Below are 8,199 nucleotides of genomic sequence, written 5' to 3'. Positions count from 1 at the left end.
ACCTCAAACTCTTGGGCTTAAGTGATTGTCTTGCCTTAGCCTCCCAAGTAGCTGGGACTACAGGCACCTGCCACAACGCCCAGCCATTTTTTGTTGCAGTTGTCATTGTTGTTTAGCTGGCCCAGGCTGAGTTCAAACCTGCCAGCCTTGGTGTATATGACTAGTGCCATAACCACTGTGCTACAGGCATCAAGCCAGGGGGTAAAACTTTTCTAAAAATACAGGTGTCTATAACTAGATGGTTATAGACTAGATAAGAAGAAGACAACTAGGGAAGGGAAGAAACAAACATGTTCACATTCAGGGACTGAGGTTCAAGTCTTTGGATTTAAAAACAAGTTCCCCAGAGAAGCTGGCTGTAATGGAATTTCCAGGAAACTTCCTTTGCCCCCCAAAAGGACCTGAGAAGTCCTAATGCAAACTTTGGAAAACTACTGTTAGGAGATCCTAATAAATGGTGATCAGAGCAGTTGGAGGGAGAAGGGTGAACGTGTCTTCCGTTTAGCTATAGCTTGTACAGCACAGCCCCTCTAGCTGTGGGTGGGTAAGTAAAAACCACTGAAGTACCAGAAGTTCTTTAAAGGATAGAGGTAGAAAAGTACTGAACATCATTACCTTGTCCAAATCAGTAACAGGGCCTCATGGCTAGGAATATTTTCTAAATGGTAGAATGACTCCAGGATAAACCTCTTTCTCTAACATGAAATGTAGCAAAATTAACAACAACAAAAAAATTTACAAGTAGATATAGTGATAACAAAAAATTACAAAGCAGAGAACACAAAAGAATCAGGACAATGCTACAAGTTCAACAGTATTCCAGTGAGGCTAGAAAACCTGATAACTCTGAAAGCCCTAGCAAAACATCACTCTTGTTTATAAATCACTTATTTAGCATATGACCACACGTTGAATCCTTTTTCTTTCCACATACTGAAGAATCCTACATTCAGCCTTTAAGCATTCTGCATTTTTTTGCCAATCTTGTAGCTGAGTATCTTGTTCCAGTCGATTTTGGTGCCGGTAACTGGAAGCTGGTTCAAATCCTTGAATGTGGCATATGACAGTGTTTGATAGTTTTCACTAAGTGCTGTCTGATACTCATTTCCTGCATTCATGAATTTAATAAACTCCTTGGCAGTTTGACCTTCACTCAAAACAGTTATTGAATCCTGCACGTCTGAATGTTAAGCACTCCAACCACCTGGGCTGTAGGTGGTATGACGGTGAACTTCCACTCTGATCTCCAACAACCGTTCCATAAGTTTTTAGCCTGAAACTAGTGGCTTTCAATACATGCAATAATAATCTGTTGCCCATCTATAGTTTTAGCATAAGCAGTACAGAAGCCATTGGAATAATCTTTCACATCAGCTCTTAAAGCACTATCACAGGATTCTCCCCAAGACTTGAGACCTCCATCTACTTCTTGTGGCTGGGGATCACTTGCTTCTTTCTGTAAGTGATCAAACTTAAAGGAAATTTTGTTTCTTGGATCTAAAAATCTGCTATTACCCAGGTCACCATGTTCTGTAATTAAGACCTGATCTTCACAGCCGTCCATCTTCATGGGTATGAACTGGTCCATGTTATACTGGGCAAATGCATGTGCTGCCTCTTCCCTGAGGAGATAATCATTATTCAGTAGTAGCCAAACATCATTAAATACTTCATTAAATTCCCCTGGAGTGCATCAGTGATGAATTTAGCAACTGTGAGTACCTTCTCCTCATCCAACACCGGATCCTCAAAGTCGGCCATCCTGGCTGCTCTGGCCCCTCTTAGTCATTTTTTCTTAATCTCTTAGTTTTCCCTGTTATAAATATTCTCCGGGTTCATACTGCTTTGTTACTTTTCTTTAGTGTTGCAATATTTTTTTTAATGAACCTGAGTTAATTTTTCATTTTGTTTAATTTTTTAGATACTTCTCTTTTTGTGGTTTTAAGTTTTGGGGAGGAGATCTGCTGGACTATTACCCTGCCTATTATCCTGATAGCAATATTATTCAAACTCTAGGACATAACTCCTTAGTGAGTTATGGCATCAATTCAGTGGGTTGTGACCAACATTTTTAAAAACAGAATAGCATAGAAAATATCAGAATGTATCACTTTATACATATCACAATGTATAAAGATTAATATATTTTTCTGAAACTGTTTCATTTGTGTGTCCATGTATTACAATGTAAAATACATTTTTTACTGAGTGATGGTTAAAAACATTTTTTTTTTTTGAGAATGGCTATCCTAAAGAATCCTCTTCTTTGAAATGTCCCTGAATTTTGTCCCAAGGGAAGATAGTGTTTTCATTCTTCTTTCTATAGCTCAACTAAACCACAAATAATGGTGTTTACTAGATTTGATAGTTGGGGCAAAAATTCCACAAAGAATAGCCTATATATATATACTAGGTTTATGTCAGTTCATATTAAAAAGCTTTTCAGAAGACTTCTATTTCCAAAATGGTGGCTTAGAAGCAAGATGGCTTTACTTCTCCCTCACCCTTCTAGAAAACCAAAAACAAATATACACCACTGAGATTATCATCATCAATATCCCAGAACTTAAATATGAGGATACAGTTCCCAGAGCTACAAAGAAAACTTAAAGTAGACAGAGAATCAGACTTTCATATACATGATGCCCCTCCTCTTGATATACCTTGCGTCAAGCATGCAGAAAAAGTGAGATCAAGGTGGAAACCAGATTCTTCACCATCTTGTGTTCCCTACAGGAGACCTGTTCTTGCCTCAACTCACAGGAAATGTTGGGAGTACCCAAAGGGAGAAATATCCCCAGGACAGCCAGAAATGAAGGCTGAGGCAAAACTACCATACAGCCCTAGAAACTCTGCTCTGTAAATTGGACAAAGGAGATACCAAATCAGAGCAGCTGTTAAGCAGCACCATACTGAAAGAGTTTTGTTCCACAGGTCCCCTGGGCATGAGCCCCTCACCGACCTTCCCACACTACCAAGCTACCCCTTTTGGGACCTTCCACATGAGGATGGGTGGCACTCTGATTGTTTACCAAAACTGAGGAAAACCTAGTTGAGGAACCATCTAAAGCAAAAAAAAAAAAAAAAAAAAAGCAACCTAGCAGGAAAAAGAAAGAAAAAATCAACATGTAAATTGCAAAGAATCTCTAAGCAAACCTATCCAATACAAATCAAAAAAATCCAGACAGGGCAGTTGAGAGTGAATAACTAATCCTTCTATCCAAAAACATAGATGTACATCTACAAGAAATAACAGCAAACAGGGAAGCATGACCTCCCCAAACAGATAAAAAAATCTGGTCACTGACTTTTACAAGACAATGATACACAAACTCTTGGGACAAGAATTCAAAATAGCAGGTTTAAGGAAATTCAATAATCTCTAAGATAACACACAAAATTATTTGAGAAATTTAGAGTTTGAAAAAATAATAAAAATCAAACAAATCGTGGAACTAAGAAAGAATGAAAAATTCATCAGAGGCTCTCCACAAAAGAATGACTGAAACAGAGGAAAGAATTAGCTCAAAGACAGACTATTTGAAAATACACAGTCAGGGGCAGCGTCTGTGGATCAATGGGTAGGGTGCCAGCCTCATATACTGAGGGTGGTGGGTTCAAACCCAGCCCTGGCTGAACTGCAACTAAAGAAATAGCCAGGCATTGTGGTGGGTGCCTGTAGTCCCAGCTACTCAGGAGGCTGAGGCAAGAGAATTGCCTAAACCCAGGAGTTGGAGGTTGCTGTGAGCTGTGATACCACAGCACTCTACCCTCTACCGAGGGCGATAAAGTAAGGCTCTGTCTCTACAGAAAAGAAAACAAAAGAAAATGCACAGAAGAAAAAAAATGAAAGGAATAGAGAAGACCTATAAGATAAAAAATTATTTTAAAAACTATTAAAAATTACCTCAAAAAACTAAATCTAAGACTTATTGTTGTTCAAGAAAGAGTTGAGCAAGAACAAGGGGTAGATAATAAAATACGGCTTTCTAAAACTTGAAAAAGTTAATTATCTAGGTATAGAAAGATCAGAGAATGTCAAACAGATTTGTCTCAATAAGACTACCCCAAGGCATATAACAGTCAAACTCTCAAAAGTCAAAGACATATAATAGTCAAACCCCCAAAGGTCAAGGACAAAGTGAGAATCCTAAAAACAGCAAGACAGGAGAAACAACATATGAAGGAGTTACAGTTTGCCTGACAACAGACTTCCTAATGGAAACCATATGTTCCAGGAAGGAGTCAGACAACATTTTCAAGTACTGAAAGAAAAAAACTGCTAGCTAGGTGCAGTGGCATGAGCTAGCAGTCCCAGCTTCTTGGGAGGCTAAGATAAGGGGATCTTTTTAACCCAGGAGTTTGAGGCTAGCCTGAGTGACAGAGTAAGACTCCATCTCTAGAATAAAAATTTTAAAAACATTGCCCTCCAAGAATACTGTATCCAGTAAAGCAATTCTTCAAATATGAGAGGGAAGCCAGATATGGCAGCTCACACCTGCAATCTTAGCATTTTGGGAAAATTGCTTAAGCCCAGGAGTTCAAGACCAGCCTGGACAAAATAGCAAGACCCAGTTTCTACAAAAATTACCTGGGTGGGGTGGCGTGTACCTTTTATTTCAGGATCAGGGTCACTTTAGCCCAGGAGTTTGATGTTGCAGTGAGCTATGATGACATCTCTGAACTCTGGCCCAGGCAACAAAATGAATCCCTATCTCAGAAAAAGAAAAAGGAGAAGCAGAGCAATATGTCTAAATAGAAACCTCCAGTGATCATCCCTCTGCCCAGACCAAGTTTGTAAGGTAGTTGGGCTACAAAGGCTATATAGTTCCTGGGCAATTCCTGTGGCTGTGGTGGCTTCAGGCAGGTGGACTTGGAGTGCATGTGATCTGGTGAGACACTAGCAGCTCTGACCAAGCCAGTGCCGTGTTACCCCTCCCCTAAGTACAGGCATTGTGGCTCAGGGAGAGTCTTACTGCAGTTGCAGAAAGGAAAGGAAGGAGCTCAGAGGACTTTGTTTTGCAACTTGGGTACGAGCTCAGCCACAGTAAAATAAAGTACCAAGCAAATTCCTGAGGCCCCTGAGTCCAGGCCTTAGTGCCCAGGTAACATTTCTTTACCCACCCTAGACAAAAAGAAAACATGCTACCTTGAAGGGAAAGACCTAGTCTTGGCAGGATTCACTATCTGCTGACTAAAGAGCCCTTGGGCTTTGAATAAACATCAGAAGTAGGCAGGAAATAGTCACCACAGGCTTTGGGTGAGAATCAGCTGGCTTTAAGTATGACCATGAGGGAGTGCCCACATCACTCCTACCCCAACTCTAACAGCCAACTACAGAGAGTGAGGGAAGAAAGTGAGAGGCTTTCCCTGGTAATCCAGGGAATTCTCTTGTATCTTACCCAAGCTCACAAGGCAACACCAATTACTGGACTTAGGCACCCCACTGGTAATATAGCTGTGGTGACAAGAGACTTTGACTACAGCAATTCCATTTGAGTATCTGGAAAGCCTTCTCAAGAAGGACAGATTCTGGCTCAGCGCCTGTGGCTCAAGTGGCTGAGGCGCCAGCCACATACACCTAAGGTGGCAGGTTCGAATCCAGCCCAGGCCCCCAGACTACAATGACGGCTGCAACCAAAAAATAGCCGGGCATTGTGGCGGGCACCTGTGGTCCCAGCTACTTGGGAGGCTGAGGCAGGAGACTTGCTTGAGCCCAGGAGTTGGAGGTTGCTGTGAGCTGTGATGCCACAGCACTCTACCCAGGGTGACAGCTTGAGGCTCTGTCTCAAAAAAAAAAAAAAAAGAAAAAGAAAAAGAAGGACAGATTCAAATGAGCCCAGATTGTGAAGATGAAAATATAGAACTAAGTCTCCAATGCCCGGTCATCAACAAACATCCAAGACCATAAAGTATATCCAGGAAAATGTGACCACCAAATAAACTACATAAGGTCCAGTGACCAATCCCAGAGTGATGGAGATAGGTGACCTTTTAGACAAAGAATTCAAAATAGCTGTTCTGAAGAAGCTCAGTAAACTTTAAGACAACACAGAGAAGAAATCCAGAAGCCTATCAGAGAAATTTAACAAAAAGATTGAAATAATATTAAAAAAAAAAAAAGCAGAAATTCTAGAGCTTAAGAATTCAATTGACAAACTGAGAAATACATCAGAGTCTCTCAGCATAGATTTAACCAAGCAGAAGAGAGAATTAGCGACTTTGGAGACAGGCTAGTTGTTAATATACAATCAGAAGAGAAGAAAGAAAAAAGAATAACAAAAATGTCTACAAGATCTAGAAAATAATATCAAACAAGCAAATCTAAGAGTTACTGACTTAAAGTGGTGATAGATTGAGGTAGAACGTTTATTCAAAGAAATAATAATAGAACTTTTCAAACCTAGGTAAAGATACAAATATTCAGGTACAAGAAGGTCATAGAACACCAAGCAGATTTAACCCAAAGCAAACTACCTCAAGGCATTTAATAAAGAAGTTTCCAAAGGTCGCAGATAAAGAAAAGATTGTGAGGGGTGGGAGAGGAGGAAAGAAAAAAGAATAACATATAAAGGAACTCCAGTATGCCTGGAAGCAGACTTCTCAGTAGTAACTTTGCAGGCCAGAAGAAAGTAGCATGACATATTCAAAGTGCTGAAGGAAAAAAACCTTAACCTATAATAGCATATCCTCCAAAAATATCCTTCAAACATAAAGGAGAAATAAATACTTTACCAGACAAACAAAAGCATAGGGATTTCATTAACACCAGACCTGTCCTATAAGAAATGCTAAAAGGAGTTCTTCAACCTAAAAGAAAAGGAGGATTTCTAAACAATAAGAAATCATCTGAAGATCTACAGCTCACTGGTAACAGCAAGGACACAGATACAGAACACCCTATTGCTGTAATTGCAGTATATAAACCACTTACATATTAAATAGGAAGACTAAAAGACAAACATATAAAAAATAACCAAACAACTTTTTGAGAGATAGATAGTGAAAAGATACGGCAACCAAAAGTTTAAAAGTTGGGAGGTGTTGGAATTAAAGGATAAAATTCCTTTTAGATTTACTTTTGCTTATTCATTTGTAAGCAGATTTGTCAAATGGTTAAACTAATTTTTGTTGTTGTTGTTGTTTTTGCAAGCCTCATGGCAACCTCAAATTAGAAAACCTACAACAGATACACCAAAAATGAAAAACAAGAAATTAGGGCAGCACCTATAGCTCAAAGTAGTAGGGCACCGGCCCCATATACCGGAGGTGGTGGGTTCAAATCCAGCCCTGGCCAAAAACTGCAAAAAAGAAAAACAAGAAATTAAAATGCACTACCAGAGAAAATCACTTTTAATAAAGGAAGATGGGAAGGAAGGAAGAAAGGAAGGACCACAAAACAATCAAAAATCAAATAACAACATGGTACTAATAAGTCCTAACCTATCAATAATAACATTGACTGTGAGTGGATTAAACTCTCCAATCAAAGACATAGACTGGCTGAATGGAAAAATAACGAGAGCCAACTATATATATATATACTTTTTTGGTTTTATTGAGACAGCCTCACTGTGTCACACTGGGTAGAGTGATATCCTCACAGCAACCTCAAACTCTCGGGCTTAAGAGATTCTCTTGCCTCAGCCTCCCAAGTAGCTGGGACTACAGGCACCTGTCACAATGCCCTGCTAGTTTGTTGTTGTTGTTGCAGTTGTCATTATTGTTCAGCAGGCCCGGGCCAGGTTCCAATCCACCCGCCTTGGTGTATGTGGCCAGCACCCTAACCACTGAGCTACAAGTGCTAAGCCCCAACTGTATGTTTCCTCTACAAGAAGCACACTTTACCTATAAAGACACATATAGACTGAAAATAAAGGGATGGAAAAGACATTCCATATGAATGGAAACCAAAAAAAGAACAAGAGTAATTCTTCTATCTGATAAAATAGATTTTAAGACAAAAACTGTAAAAAGAGACAAAGTCACTATATAATGATAAAAGGGTCAATTCAGGAAGAGGTCTTAGTAATTCTAAATATATATACACCCAACACTGGACCACCCAGATATATAAAGCAGATCTTATCAGAGCTAAAGAGAGAGACCTCAGAGGTGGTGTCTGTGGCTCAAAGGAGTAGGGTGCTGGCCCCATATGCCGGAGGTGGTGGGTTCAAACCCAGCCCCAGCCAAAAAAAA

The 8,199-nt window shown here is 39.7% G+C and overlaps 1 protein-coding gene and 1 pseudogene across 1 annotated transcript in view; one reads left to right on the top strand and one right to left on the bottom strand.

Moving 5' to 3' along the window:
- The window catches only part of CCDC18 (coiled-coil domain containing 18), a 149,211-nt gene that overhangs the window by 127,059 nt on the left and 13,953 nt on the right, over positions 1-8,199 (top strand). The gene's annotated exons all lie outside the window — the stretch shown is intronic.
- LOC100947524 lies at positions 479-1,761 on the bottom strand (annotated as a pseudogene).

This window comes from Otolemur garnettii, unplaced genomic scaffold (assembly GCF_000181295.1).
Source record: "Otolemur garnettii isolate 467f Iridium unplaced genomic scaffold, OtoGar3 scaffold00010, whole genome shotgun sequence".
Taxonomy (NCBI): Eukaryota; Metazoa; Chordata; class Mammalia; order Primates; family Galagidae; genus Otolemur; species Otolemur garnettii.
The sequence above is the reverse complement of the archived record's forward strand: the minus strand, read 5'-3'. Positions and strand labels throughout refer to the sequence as shown.